This window comes from Lissotriton vulgaris, chromosome 3_1, assembly GCF_964263255.1.
Source record: "Lissotriton vulgaris chromosome 3_1, aLisVul1.2, whole genome shotgun sequence".
Classification (NCBI taxonomy): Eukaryota; Metazoa; Chordata; class Amphibia; order Caudata; family Salamandridae; genus Lissotriton; species Lissotriton vulgaris.
The window spans coordinates 132,649,541-132,665,815 of NC_141689.1; positions in this window are offsets into that span (position 1 = coordinate 132,649,541).

Here is a 16,275-nt window from a genome sequence, read left to right on the forward strand (position 1 = left end):
ACCCTGGATGAAACTCTGCAACATATATCCTGGACCTTGGACATTCTATTGTGACTAGAAGATGGAAGAATCTCCCTTTGGGTCAAGGAGTGACTCCCCTGTTCAAACAGGCACCATGGAAGCATCTTGCCGGTCTGCATTTCCAAGGTTCCCACCCGATCCTGATGGATTTGTGTCGCAGGACATGGACTTTCAGACATATCCAAGGCCGACACAAGATCCCAGCAAAGCTGAGACCTGCAGCCTTCATGAGAGACGTGGAACCGGAACTCCTGGACACTGTGCACATTTGCAAGTGCATCTCCTTCCCCAGCTTTCCCAAAGTTTTGCATTGGGCTTCTAATATTCCGAACCCCGAGCACCACTTGCACCGAAGACTGTAGGACTACACTCCACAAGTGTTCCGTGGGCCCGCTTCTAGCATTTCCGCGCGAGGCTCCTTCGCGATCCCTGGTCCGTCAACTGAAGGGTCCCCAAGAAGGGCTTACCTGGTTGCTCCAGATGTGCCCTGACTCCCCCTCAAGTGTGAGTCCTTTAGAACTTGCTGGTCTGCACCAAAGCCAATCTCTGCTTTCCGTGTGGGTTGCTGTTGCAAAGGCTTGTTGGGACCCATCAGAAATCTGAAACCGCAGCATTCGACATCCATCGTAGGACAGCTTGAATCCAGCTCCTGGTTGTCGTCAACGCCTCCTGCTCCACATGGCTGAACAGTCAAGCTTAACCTTCTTTATCTGAAATCACCCGACATTGGTTGGCATCATCTCCCCGCCTTCCCGGTCACTGGCTAGTGACCCATACTCTGTCCCCTCTGCTTTCAGTTTCTTCTTGACTCTGATCCAGGCTTGGATCCATCCGGACACTTTCGACTTGGTCGCCTGCAGCCCTTTCTCACAGCTCGCCATTGAAAATGATGAAAAAACCAGACCGGAAAAGACAACTATTCCCCCGGCTTCCCTGGGTGAGGTAACACAAGTACTTCGGTGCTCCCGTGGGTATTGACTCTAGAACTGCCAAGTTCTAAAGGGGTTGCTCCAAGTCCTCTTCTAAGTGTCCTTCCTTTTTAATTTTCCGACTGCGACTTTCCCCGTAGAAGTAAATGGTGATTTGCGTCTGTGTTTAGAAACTGCAAATGTCCTCTGTGGGTTTCCTGTGTCACTACTTTGGGTGGTTCCTGGTGGCCCCAGCGGTTCTACAGGCTCTAGGCCTTGTATCTATGTCAGTTGTGGTTATTATACCACTTTCATAGTATACAGTTTGTGAGGCACCTTGGGCTAAACATATACTGTGCTAATTTGCTGTGTGCTAAATAAGTTTAACTGATGTACTTTTGCCTCTAACCACATAAAGAGACTAGAGGAGTGTGTTTAGAATAAATACATATATTTTATATATATACCTGGTGTGGTACTCCTTTCATTTGGTCATTCACGAGATTATAGACTGGCAAAACAAGCTGCTTTACATTCCTTCAAGACTTAGCCTTAAGGCTGCTCTTCACGGCTACCACTAGGATAGCTTTCTTTAAGGTAGTGTTTAACCTAACATCAATAAGGGGTCGTTTGGACTGGTGCAAAGTCTCACTAGAATTGTGGACAGCATATGCCAGGCCAACTTGTGTGGAATTCCAGCTTGCCATTGTTTTACCAGATAAACTCAAGTGTTTGATCATTTGAAAACCACTAAAGGTACCAGAGGTACATATAATACAAGCTTAAATACAGTAAGTTCTTCTGAACTTAGAGTTTTGTGTCAAGGGATTAAGCACACCCTTTCTGCAAATCAAGAGAGTCCAGTAGGTACCCAACTAGAGTAGGTTGCGCATACACCACACCTCACTAGTTATGGCTTCACAGGCAGGACCTAGTTGGTCACTGCCAGATGTCAGTATGTTAGTAAGTATGTAGGTAAGTGTGTAAGTATGACACATTACCTTTCTCTGAGTTAAGGGCTCTGTGTACTCTTAGACAACTTAAGTCTGGCAAAGGTGCCAACACCCAACTCCTCAGGGAGGTATTGCTGTTAGAAGACCTAAAGAAGGTTTGGAACCTAAAGCAGTGGGTTAGGAACAGCAGATGAGGAAAATCCCAGTGGTCCAATCCCACAGAATTTAGACTATGATGCTGACCAGAAGGTTGACAATGAACTAGACCTGGACAATCCAGCTACTACGGAAGATGGAGAGGGAGACCCAGTGGGACACTTCTTTGTCCCCCCAGAAAGAGATGGTGGTATGCCTAGAAGACGCAGATCACCTTTGGTGGTGTTGGATCATTCTGGCACATCAACGGGGACCTCTGTCTCTTCTCATAGGAGGGACACCTCCCAGGAGAAGAGAGAGCATCAAGTGAGAAGGGAAGAAGCTCAGCTGAGGATAAGGAGAAAGAAAGTAGCATTAGAAAGGGAGTCCCTGGCGCTTGAAAAAGCAAGAAAAAATGGGACTAGAGTCCCATGATGGCAGCAACTTCCCTAGTGTTAGGGAAAGGTCTTATGACCATAGAAAATTAACACGATTGTCCTTCTCTATCAGAATGGGGATGGCATCCACAAATGGATAACTGCACTGGAAAGGGCCTGCAAAGTACAGAAGGTACCCCAGGAGCAGTGGGCAGCAATCATGTGGCTCTCCTTTGCAGACAAAGATAGGGACAAGCTCCTCACTGTCAGAGAAGAGGATGCTGATGATTACAACATCCTGAAGAGTGCTCTCCTAGATGGGTTTGGTCTACCCGCTGAGCAGTATAGAATACAGTTCAGAGATACCCAAAAGGTACAGACACAGAAACCGGTCCTCGGAAGCTTGTTTCCGGTCCAGGGAAGACATGGCTTGGCAGTTCGGGCTGGACTGTTCCCATGAGGCACAGGGTCAGACTGATTTGCATATAGCCATGTCTGAACTGGGGTGGCAGAGTGGGCTAAAGAACGGTGATGGATTAAACCCAGATATTTTGACTGGGTGTGAGTTTTTGATTGATTCAGATGCTACGTCCATCACCACCCCCTTTTGTACTGCTTTTGGCCGCCATAAGTGTGGCACGGTATGCTCAGACGTGAGTCCCTTGCTCACTTTGCCACTGGATTCAAGCAAGCCGGGCTGAAGACGGCTGGAATGCCAGAAACCGGTCTTTGGAAGCTTGTTTCCGGTCCAGGGAAGGCATGGCTTGGCAGTTCGGGCTTGACTGTTCCCATGAGGCACAGGGTCAGACTGATTTGCATATAGCCATGTCTGAACTGGGGTGGCAGAGTGGGCTAAAGAACGGTGATGGATTAAACCCAGATCTTTTGACTGGGTGTGAGTTTTTGATTGATTCAGATGCTCCGTCCGTCACCAACCCCTTTTGTACTGCTTTTGGCTTCCATAAGTGTGGCAGGGTATGCTCAGACGTGAGTCCCTTGCTCACTTTGCCACTGGATTCAAGCAAGCCGGGCTGAAGACGGCTGGAATGCCAGAAACCGGTTCTCGGAAGCTTGTTTTCAGTCCAGGAAAGACATGGCTTGCCAGTTCGGGCTGGACTGTTCTCATGAGGCACAGGGTCAGACTGATTTGCATATAGCCTTGTCTGACCTGGGATGGCAGAGTGGGCTAAAGAACGGTGATGGATTAAACCCAGATCTTTTGACTGGGTGTGAGTGTTTGATTGATTCAGATGCTCCGTCCATCACCACCCCCTTTTGTACTGCTTTTGGCCACCAAAAGTGTGGCAGGGTATGCTGAGACGTGAGTCCCTTGCTCACTTTGCCACTGGATTCAAGCAAGCCGGGCTGAAGACGGTTGGAATACCAGAAACCGGTCCTCGGAAGCTTGTTTCCGGTCCAGGGAAGACATGGCAGTTCAGGCTGGACTGTTCCCATGAGGCACAGGGTCGGACTGATTTGCATATAGCCATGTCTGAACTGGGGTGGTCGAGTGGGCTAAAGAACGGTGCTGGATTAAACCCAGATATTTTGACGGGGTGTGAGTGTTTGATTGATTCAGATACTCCGTCCATCACCACCCCCTTTTGTACTGCTTTTGGCTGCCATAAGTGTGGCAGGGTATGCTCAGACGTGAGTCCCTTGCTCACTTTGCCACTGGATTCAAGCAAGCCGGGCTGAAGACGGCTGGAATGCCAGAAACCGGTCCTCAGAAGCTTGTTTCCGGTCCAGGGAAGACATGGCTTGGCAGTTCAGGCAGGACTGTTCCCATGAGGCACAGGGTCAGACTGATTTGCATATAGCCATGTCTGAACTGGGGTGGCAGAGTGGGCTAAAGAACGGTGATGGATTAAACCCAGATCTTTTGACTGGGTGTGAGTGTTTGATTGATTCAGATGCTCCGTCCATCACCACCCCCTTTTGTACTGCTTTTGGCCGCCATAAGTGTGGCAGGGTATGCTCAGATGTGAGTCCCTTGCTCACTTTGCCACTGGATTCAAGCAAGACGGGCTGAAGACGACTGGAATGCCAGAAACCGGTCCTCAGAAGCTTTTTTCGAGTCCAGGGAAGACATGGCTTTGCAGTTCGGGCTGGACTGTTCACATGAGGCACAGGGTCAGACTGATTTGCATATAGCCATGTCTGAACTGGGATGGCAGAGTGGGCTAAAGAACGGTGATGGATTAAACCCAGATATTTTGACTGGGTGTGAGTGTTTGATTGATTCAGATGCTCCGTCCATCACCACCCCCTTTTGTACTGCTTTTGGCCGCCATAAGTGTGACAGGGTATGCTCAGACGTGAGTCCCTTGCTCACTTTGCCACTGGATTCAAGCAAGCCGGGCTGAAGACGGCTGGAATACCAGAAACCGGTCCTCGGAAGCTTGTTTCCGGTCCCGGGAAGACTTGGCTTGGCAGTTCAGGCTGGACTGTTCCTATGAGGCACAGGGTCGGACTGATTTGCATATAGCCATGTCTGAACTGGGGTGGCAGAGTGGGCTAAAGAACGGTGATGGATTAAACCCAGATCTTCTGACTGGGTGTGAGTGTTTGATTGATTCAGATGCTCCGTCCATCACCACCCCCTTTTGTACTGCTTTTGGCCGCCATAAGTGTGGCAGGGTATGCTCAGATGTGAGTCCCTTGCTCACTTTGCCACTGGATTCAAGCAAGACGGGCTGAAGACGACTGGAATGCCAGAAACCGGTCCTCAGAAGCTTTTTTCGAGTCCAGGGAAGACATGGCTTTGCAGTTCGGGCTGGACTGTTCACATGAGGCACAGGGTCAGACTGATTTGCATATAGCCATGTCTGAACTGGGATGGCAGAGTGGGCTAAAGAACGGTGATGGATTAAACCCAGATATTTTGACTGGGTGTGAGTGTTTGATTGATTCAGATGCTCCGTCCATCACCACCCCCTTTTGTACTGCTTTTGGCCGCCATAAGTGTGACAGGGTATGCTCAGACGTGAGTCCCTTGCTCACTTTGCCACTGGATTCAAGCAAGCCGGGCTGAAGACGGCTGGAATACCAGAAACCGGTCCTCGGAAGCTTGTTTCCGGTCCAGGGAAGACTTGGCTTGGCAGTTCAGGCTGGACTGTTCCTATGAGGCACAGGGTCGGACTGATTTGCATATAGCCATGTCTGAACTGGGGTGGCAGAGTGGGCTAAAGAACGGTGATGGATTAAACCCAGATCTTCTGACTGGGTGTGAGTGTTTGATTGATTCAGATGCTCCGTCCATCACCACCCTCTTTTGTACTGGGTTGACTTTGTAGATTTTGATACTAAGGCTCTGGAAGGCTGGTTACAGGGCAGTAAAGTGTGTGATTATACAGGATTGTATAACATGATCATGAGGGAGAAGATCCTTAATAACTGTCAGAATCAGCTGTTGCATCTGGTAGACTCTAATCTGACCTCTCCCCAAGAATTGGGAAAGAAGGCATACAAATTGGTCGGAACCAGGGTGAAGCAGAAGGTACAGAACCAAGGTGGTGACCAAAAGAACCAAGATCCTAATAAGGGTGGGGAGAAGGGTAAAGACCAGAAGTCTTCACAAGGCCACCAAAAAACTTCTAATGGTGGAGATTCCCAATCTTCCAAGAAAGGAAAAGGCCAAAAGAAACCATGCTGTAAAGTCTCTAAACAGAATAGCCATTGGACAAGTGATTACACCAAGAAGGATGCAACTCCAGCCACCATTGCCCCTATGGCAACTGTTTCCCCAGTGAGTTGTTAATTTTTCCTTGGGAGGGGTAACTGGCCTGAAGAAGGTTGTGGTGAGTGCAGACCTCCCTGTTGAATGCTCGCTTGGCAATTATTTAGAGACCTCGGCCTGGTCTTAAGTGGAGTTTAGGACCCATGCAGAAAAGGTAGGGATCTCTGCACACGTGTTAGCTGTGACTAGGTCACAGGACTAAAAGCCTGACACTGAACAGGCCCCGGATTTTGGAATAATGGACCAGGTGCCTTCCAAGAAAAGGAGCATTAGGGTTAAGGCAGTGCCTTCCCCCCTGATTCAGAGTGATGATCAGTCTCTTGAGGGAGATGATTGTGCTCCTGAAGTAGAAACTTTCCCAGAGGAGCTTGAGACTAATCAGGTTGAGTTCTTGGGGACAGGGGGCCCTTCCAGGGCAGATTTGAGTCAAGAGCAGCTGAGATACCCTTCTCTTGAACCCCTCAGACAGCAAGATGAAGAGGCGAAGTGTGGCTCACTGGTTAGAGCAGGCAGACCCTGAAGCAGAGGTCAGACCCGGGACCAGGGTTCGATTCCCGACGCGGCAGGGTGTTGAGCTCAAATGTCCACGGACTCGATAATTCTCGCTTCGGTGCCTGACCTAATCATGGGTTCACACTATGCAACTCTGGGCATTAAGCTTGCTTAATCTCCACAACGGCCCCCCGCGGCGGGATGCCTGGCTTTCACCTTGGGGATGCCCTGTAGGGGCTATCTCACAGGGAAAAACCAGGACGGGTTCCCAAGGCAAGCGCGGAGATACCCCTTCGGGGGTCGATTCTGGCGCTATATAAGAAATGCAATAATAAGAAATGCAATAATTAGGCTGCAGGGAATGCTAGTGGCACCAATAAAATCTATTGGGATGATGGACTCCTGTATTCAGAGAGTTGAGACCCCAAGTCTGGTACAGCCAGGAGGTTGGTTATACCTCTGAAGTTCAGGGGCTTCCTACTGACACTAGCCTATGATATTTCTCTAGCAGGACACCTGGGCCAGAATAAGACCTGGGCCAGAATTCTCTCACACTTTTACTGGGCCCACATGTCTGAAGACACAAAGGAGTTTTTGTCGATCCTGTGTAACCTGTCAAGCCAGTGGTAAGGCAGGGGGCACTAGAAAGGCCCCCTTGTCACCATCCAGTTTTTAGCGGACAAATTCAAAGTCAACACTACAGTACTACATTGTTTTATCAACTATTTTTTACTTTTTCTATTTTTACCCACTACCCGTGGTCGGGGTCTCCTTTCAGAGAGTGGGGATTGACATTGTTAGACCAATGGATCCTCAGACTGCATCTGGGCACAGGTTTATCCTAGTGGTGGTGGACCATTCCACTAGGTACCCAGAGGCAATTCCCCTAAGGACCACTACAGCATCTGTTGTGGCAAGAGCCCTCTTGGGAGTTTTCTCAAGAGTGGGTTTCCCTAACGAGGGAGTATCTGACAGAGGTGCACACGTTATGTCCAGCTACTTGACTGCAATGTGAAAGTAGAGCATGATGTACAGAATGAGGCAAGTGAGTTGCACAACGAGGAAATAGAAGTGCAGAGAGAAGCAAGAGAAGTGCAGGAAGAAGGTAGAAAAGTGCATAAAGAGACATGTAAAGCACTGAAAGTAGCAAGGTAAGTGCATAAAGAGGCAAGGGAAGTGCAGAAAGATTCAAGAGTGGTGCACAAAGAAGCAAAACGCGCAGAAAGAGGCAAGAGCAGTTCAGAAAGAGGCAAGTTAGGTACAGAAAGATGCAAAAGAAGTATAGAAAGAGGCAACAGAGGTGCAAAAGAAGCTATAGAAGTACAGAAAGTAGCAAGAACAATGCAGAAAGAGTCAAGATGGATGCCGAAAGAAGAGAGTAAGGTACAGAAAGAGGCAAGAGAGGTGCAGAAAGAGACAAGAGGGGTGCAGAAAGAGGCAAGAGGGCTGCAGCGAGCTGCTAGAGAAGTAGAGATAGATTTCTTGCACTGCCTACTTGGATCCAAGACGTGTATGGCTAAAACCGATGTGCAAGAATCTAGGGACTACCAGTAGTTCAGTCGCCTTGCGTATTATATGTACCAGTAGTGAGATATGGACATTAATAGCAACTGCCAATTCCTTGGATGGGCATGTCAATCAGACAGAGACTGCTAGTCACCTGACTATTCTCTGTCCGGGTAAACTGTATGGTTAAATAGACAGAGACTGCTAGTCATTTGACTATTCTGTGTCTAGGTAAACTGCCCGCATAATCTATCCATGTTACTTTTTTAGAAACTAGTTAGAACTGGGTGTTTTTTAATTCTTTTAAATTTTTTAATAGATAATTATTGATATATGACATCTCTAAATTTCGATTTGTGTATGAGTGAAATCTCGAATAAAGCATATGTTGACTTGACTTGAGAAGTGCAGAATGAGGCATGTGAGATGTAGAAAGAGATACTAGAGGTGCAGAAACAAGAGAATGGGTGCAGAAAGAGGCAAGTAAGGTATAGAAAGTTGAAAGAGATGCATAGAATGAAGCAAGAGAAGTGCAGGAAGAGGCACATGAGGTGCAGAAAGAGGCAAGTGAGGTGAATAAAAAGGCAAGGGAGTTACAGAAAGAGGCAAGGGAAGATGAGAAGGAGCTAAAAGAAGTGCTGAAAGTCTCAAGAGAGGTGCAAAAAAGAGAGTGAGGTGCAGAAAGAGGCAAGAGAGGAGTAGAAAGAAGAGTGAGTTGTAATAAGAGTCAAGTGAGGTACAGAAAGTAAAGCATGTCATACAGAAACAGGCAAGTGAGGTGCGCAAAGAGGAAATAGAAGTGCAGAAAGAACCAAGAGAAGCACAGAAAGAGGCAATAGAACCACCCAAAAAAAAGAGAAGAGCGGAAAGAAAGTAGAAAAGTACAGAAAGAGGAAAGTAAAGCACAGAAAGGGGCATGGTAAGTGCAGAAAGATGCAAGGGAAGTGCAGAAAGATGCAAGAGTGGTGCAGAAAGAAGCTAAAAGGTGCAGAAAGAGGCAAGCGCAGTACAGAAAGAGGCAAGAGAGGTGTAGAAAGATGCAAAAGAAGTGTAGAAAGAGGCAAGAGCGGTGCAGAAAGAAGCTACAGTAGTGCAGAAAGAAGCAAGCTCAATGCAGAAAGAGTCAAGAGAGATGCAGAAAGAAGAGAATAGGGTGCAGAAAGAGCAAGGAGAAGTGCAGAAAGAAGCAAATGAGGTGTAGAAAGAGGAAAGGGAGTTACATGAAGAGGCAAGAGAAGTGCAGAAAGAGGTAAGAGAGGCACAAAAAGAGGCAAACGAGTTGCAGAAAGAAGAGAGTGAGGTACTGAAAACTGAAAAAGGTGACAGTATTGCAGAAAGAGACAAGTGTGGTGCAGAAATATGCAAGAGAGGTATGGAAAGAGGCAAGAGAAGTGAAGAAAGAGGCAAAGTAGTTGCAGAAATAAGAGAGTGAGGTGCATAAAGAAGCAGGTAGGATGCAGAATGATGCAATCGATGTACTGAAAGAAGGAAGAGAAGTGTGGAAAAAAGGCAGGAGAAGTGTAGGGAGAAGCACATGAGGTGCAGAAAGAGGCAAGAGAAGTACAGAAAGAGGAAAGGGAGGTTTAAAAAATATGTGAGGTCCAGAAAGTGGCAAGAGAGGTACAGAAACAAGAGAATGGGGTGCAGGAAGTTATACGTAAGGTATAGAAAGAGGCAAGGGAGATAAAAAAGGAGGCAAGAGAAGTGTAGAAAGAGGCAAGATACGTGAAGAAAGAGGCAAGTGAAGTGCAGAAAAAGACAGGTTAGGTGCAGAAAAGGTAAAGAGAGAAACAGAAAGAGGCAAGAGAAGTGCAGAAAGAGGCAAGAGGAGTCCAGAAAGAGGCAAGAGAGCTGCAGAAAGAAGAGAGTGAGGTGTAGAAAAAGGCAAGAGAGGTGCATGCAAAGAGTAGTGAGATGCAGAAAGAGGCTAGAGAGGTTCAGAAAGAAGATAGTGTGAGGTCCAGAAAAAGACAAGATGCAGAAAAGGCAAGAGAAGTACAGAAAGATGAGAGGGAGGTACAGAAAGAGGCAACAGAGGTGCAGAGAGAGGTAAGAGATGTGGAGAAAGAGAAAAAGAAGTGCTGAAAGACGCAAGTGAAGTGCAGAAAAAGGCAAAATATATACAGAAAGAGGCAAGATAGGTACAGAACTAGGCAATTAAGGTGCAGTAAGTGGCAAGTGAGTTGTAGAAAGAAGCAAGCGAGGTACAGAAAGAGGATAGAGAAGTGCAGAAAGTGGAAAGACAAGTTTAGATGAGACAAGTGAGTTGCATAAAGAGGTAAGAGGAGTACAGAATCAAGATAAAGGTCAACTAACTATAACAGACACATTTTTCTGGTATTGTACAAGTGAAATATCCAACTAACTGTAACATCCCTGAAACTAGTGATTTTTTTGAGTGAATTCCTATGGGTTTTTAAATGCAAATCTCTAATTATAACATCCCTGAAACCTATTTTTTTCAGTGAATATTATACATATATGTATATAATATATATATCTTCTCCTGGCAGTGGGTCCACATCAGGAGCCTTTAACAATCAAGCCTAAAATTCAAAAAAGCTCATGGAGGATCCCTGTGTGTTTGCCTGCATTTCAAGGACAGAAATGCTTGTTTTTAGCTTGGGTTGACCACTGGAGGATGGGGTCAGCTTCCCCCCCCCCCCTAAAGAAGTCTGGAGTCCACATCCTAAGTTGGGTGTTATCCTAAAAGTATAACCCCCCCCCAATGGGCAAGTATTTGTGGCAATAGCTTGCATTGATAAATTGATGCCTGCTAAGATGGCAAAAAGAGTAAAGGTTTTGGCTTGGATTTGCATCATGAATGTGGTAGAGGGACATTATCTTCAAAGAAGCCAGTGGAAAGCCCACTTATTAGAACTTGCATTGACTTCTTGTTTGTTGAGCACTTTATTATCCCTATTAATCCATTTAACCTGCAAAGTGTTTTTTATGATTGTCGCCTGTGTTTTTTCAATAATATTTACCTGACATAATAGAAGGCAGAGGTGAGGATAAGACTGTTTGTGCCTTCTTGTAATTCGCCTCTCCAATAACAGAGAAACCGATTAAGTTGGTGATGAGATCAGGATAGACCATTGTTTTTTGGGCCTCCTGCAAACGTAAAATTCATACCTTTTCATGACAAATAGTTTGGTGGCTGCATAGAATGGTTGGATTTAATTTTACTAAAAAATGTAATTCAAATATAAGTGTGAACATTGTATTATTTCAGGTTATTTCAGGATCTCATCCATCAGCTGTTTTTCTGATTTATAATTTTGAATCAGAAGCAGCATTTGCATGCTCTTTGGCTTGTCCTATATGTGCTCTTTGGGTCTCATGGAGAGTGGGTAAGAAATAACTAATATAAAAGTGCTATAGCTCAGCTGACTGAATTAATTAATTCTTGAGGCATGTTTTTCTGTAAACACAATACAGCACCTAATGCTACCTGCCCATACTCCCAACTCTTAGATTTTTTTTAAAAAGGGGTTAGCTAAATAGCAATTGATTTGCTGGGGCAAAATGGCAAAATGTTATATGGATTTCATTTGCATGAAACCTGATAGCCCTGGTATTAACCTGCCCATCATTTTACTGTGATAAAGCCTTTATTACATTCCCTTTATTAGGAAAATACATTATCACCAAACTCCAAAAATTCATCACATTTTAGATTTTTCTACCCAAAATAAGGAACACATCGAGATCTAGGAAGCTCCTTCTCTGCACAAATAGAGGAGTCCATACAAGGTAGAAGCCTGACCAAACAACACCTGTGCCCAAGTGTCAGTACTGTCGTTTCCTTAGTATGTACATAATAAAGGGATTATTCAAATTAGTTCTGGCAATGCAATGAGAAGGAGGTTGGCAACAATGTCTATGGACTGAGTCATTATTGTCCCAGGTATGAGAGCAATAAGAAGAGATCCAGAAGTGCATGCCTCTGCGGCTACCCACAGCCATTTTAGCTTGAGAGACACTCTGCCAAGAGGGCAAGAAGTGGGGGACGCTTATTTGCCCAGCAGTAGTGCTGTTTTAGAAGTGTTTGCAGAGGGGAGGATGGCATGAGACAGGAGCCAATCTGAATGGGGGATATGACAGTAGAAAATCAAAAGCTGTGGAGAGACGGCGGCACTCGTGGTAGAAATGTTCACAAATGTAAATGATGTAAGGTGGGTATTCGTATTTTAGGGTGCCAGGAAATAGTCCCTTCCGGCCGGTAGGGACTGGTAATTGTAATAAACAGAGGGGGAGTGCACGGACCACCTGCACTGTTTCCAAAGGCACTCTGGTAGGAGAGTGAGCTCCTGTATTATATTTTCTTCTCTAGGTAGTAGAAGTATTAAACAAACGTAGTCAATGGTAATCCATTTTGGAATTCATTTAATCGATGAGTCACATATTACATCATAGTGACTTGTTCACAGAACAGTACATTGATTTTACTTCTTAATGACATCCATTGATCAATGAGTTATCCCTATGCATTTCGGGACTGGGCCCTTCGTCAGGGGATAGTGAAAGATCTGAAAATAAACATACTAATGTCAGGAAGGGGAGCTCGCAACCACGAGGTATACATTACGGTCAGAAAAGCAAAACAAAACATGCATGTCTTGGCGCAAAAAGGAAATAATGGATTTGAAAGGTTCTCGAATTAGTCAAGTCTGTGATAGGGAAAAATGATGGTCGATTGCGTGAGAGTTAACGAAATCACCCGTTAAGTATATAATAAAATGTGTGAAGATCAAAGCAAGCCGGCAAAGCGGAATGATCACCCGTGTGTAATACCCGAAGATTGTGTGCACTGGGAGAGAACAAGAGTGCGCTTGACAAGAAAACACAAGTGTGACGGTCAAGGAGTGTGAAGAGGCTTACCAGATGTCAAGTGTAGCGGCGCACGAAATGCGAGGCTGCCAAGGGTCGGTGTTCGGTTTGTTGAACACGAAAGTAAATGCGCGGTGTGGGAGATAGAAAACGGACTACCGTGAGTGTTAGTAACCATGCAAACATGCCGGTGATGAAACTATCGCAAAGTGAAAAAACGACAGTGGCCGTGGCCTAATAGTGGAATAAACATTAAGGATGTGAATATAATATTCAGACAAAGTAAATCCGCGTATATATCAGTGCATACAAACGTAAACAATATGAGCCAGTAGCGGCGGCCATCTTGGAATGGTCAATTACAATAGCTGATGAATGAAGGTACCATCAAAAAACATTAAAGCAAGTCCAATAATATGCATCATAGTGGTGAAAAAGGTTTAGAGCTAGGAAAAAATAGACCTAGAAAGAACAGTGAATGAAAAAGTGAAAGAATAATGATGGTAAAAGAGAACCGAGGTTAGGAGAGAAAGTTAATGAAGGAATAACAAACAGTTAGAGAGGGTAAGAAGGGGAACGAAATGTAAAGGCAAAATAGACATGTAAGAATAATTGAGATAATGGGTATAAAACAAGAATAAAAGATATTGACACTGAAGTAGGGTGAACATGTAAGAATGGGAAACAGGATTAGAAAATATGTACATTGAGACAACGACTCATTATAGGAAACAACTGTATTCGAGTCTGTCGTTGAGGCCTTTAGGCTGGCAGGCATCAAGTCTCTTGATCCAAACGGTTTCTCTCTGGAGTAGTATTTTTCTGTTGTCAACGCCTGATCTCAGTGGGACAACCTCTAATACAAGGAACCTCAGTTGACTCACGTTATGCTGGTGTGTAGTGAAGTGAACCGCCAATGGTGCTTTGGTGGATTTGTTTCTGATTGTACTTTTGTGCTCGGTCAAGCGAACTTTAATTTTTCTTTCAGTTTTGCCTACATAAGGCAGTCCGCAGGGACACTTGAGTAAATATACTATATTCTTAGAGTCACAAGTAGCGTTAGTCCGTAGTTTAATGGTTTTCCCTGATGCTGGATGGTTCAAGGTATTCCCTGAGATGATGTTGTGGCAATGGCTGCAGTTGAGGCACGGTTTAGTGCCTGAATAGTGTGCGGAAGGATCAATGGGTTCAGTCTCAAGAATGTTCTTAATGTTTTTAGCTCTCTGGTATGCGAATAGTGGTCTGCAATTGAAGATGCCCTGAAAGTCTGGATCAAAACGAATCATATCCCAGCTTTTTAGGATGATGTTCTTAATCACATTGCTTCTTGTGGAATATTTAGATACGAAAACTGGTCTCTGTTCACTGGTGGGTTTGATGTGTGGGGATAAAAGGTCCAAACGAGTTTTAGTAGCTACACGATCTTTGGCTGCTTGCAGTGTATATTCTGGGTATCTCCGATCTCTGTATCTTTGAAGTATCTTTTCTTCCGATGTTTCGTAAGCTTCTGATTCTGAACAAATCCTTTTGGCTCTTAATAGCTGAGAGTATGGCAAATGGGTTTTAAGGGGGGTAGGATGACAGCTGGTAAAGAGCAGAGCATTGTTTCTATCCGTTGCTTTGACGAATAGATTAATTAGTTGTGAGTTTGTTGTCAAGTAGTGTCACCTGTACATCCAGAAATGGTAAGCTGTGAGGACTGATGGTGTGCGTGAACTTTATGTGATCATCAAGATCGTTTATGTATTTCAGAAATTCAGGGATTTCATCAGGTTGACCGATCCAAATTAAGAAAATGTCACCTATGTATCTCCATAAGGTCAAGATGTTGTTTGACCATTTGTTGTGGCTCAAAATGTGGTCGAGTTCCATGCGGTGCATGAACAGGTTCGCATAGCTGGGTGCTGCACAGTTTCCCATTGACGTACCAACGAGTTGAAGATAGTAGTCATTGTTGAAAGAGAAGTAACTGTGATATAGTGTAAACTGTATAAGTTCAAGTATCAGAACTTTCAAATCGTCATCAATCGGATGGTTGAGTAAAAAAGACTGAATAGCTTCAATGCCCCTATTGTGTGGGATCGATGTGTATAGAGCACATACGTCAATTGTTACCAAAGTGTGTAGCATGCCAGGCTCCAGTGTGACTTGTTGGAGACGGTTTAGGAAGTCGGTTGTGTCACGCAAGTAAGTTGACATGGATTTAACAATGTCTTGCAGGTGTAGATCAATGAACTTTCCAGTTCGTTCATGAATGGAATTTTTAGTTGAAACTATGGGACGAAACGGTGGATGGTTCAAGTTTTTATGAATTTTAGGAAGCATATGTATGCTTGGACATTTTGGATGTGGTTGTATAAGATATTTGTAGTCTTTGTCCGTAATCGTTCCCATTGACAATGCTTTATCGAGAATGACTTTGAGTATGTTGGAAAAAGCTTCAGTGGGATCACTTGGTAATTTCATGTACAGGTTAATGTCACTGACGTGATCAATTACGCTTTTGTTGTAGAAGTCGCTGTCCATGACTACGAGCGCACCCCCTTTATCCGCTTTGCTGCAAGTAATATCGGGATTGTTAACAATTTGGTTTAGTGCTCTTGACTCCCTGCGTTTGAAGTTGTTGTACTTGGGGTTGGGTTTTTTGAAGTTTTCTCTGATGGAGTTCAAGGTGATCGTTTCAAAAGAGTCAAATATTTTGTGACTTACTGGAGCCACAAATGTGCTTTTGCTTCTTAAGTCTTTACATGCATGTTGTACCCGAGTATTAGTGGGGGGACTCACGTTGGTAAAGAAGTGCCGAAGTCTTAAGGTACGCATAAACTTATAGGAGCTTATCTCGGTTTCCAATTCAGAGGTGTTGTATGTTGGAACAAAGGTGGTTCCACGTTCAAGAGTAGACAATTGTAGTTGAGATAAATTCGTTTTTGATATGTTGATCACGAGGGTTTTTTGCTCCTGGTTGCCTGGGCGATCGGTATTGTTTTTTCTTTGGCGACTTCTGCTCCGCCTGGTTCGACGTTGACAGTTTGGCCTATTTCTAAAAAAGGAACACCAGATGTTGAGGCCACAGTTTGGGGAACATTGTCAGATGGTTTGGGCGGTGCAGTACTCCTAAATCATCTTCCGTTGTTCGTGTTTCCTCTTTGTGAAGAGGAACCATCGGTGGAACTCCCTTCATCTGAAGACGGGTTACTATAAGGTTTTTTTGTCTGCGTTGGGCATAGACTTCTGCCCAACTATAAACCTCCCCCAGTTTATAGTCCATGGTATAACGTTTATATTTTCTGATTTTTCTGTCATTTATCTCT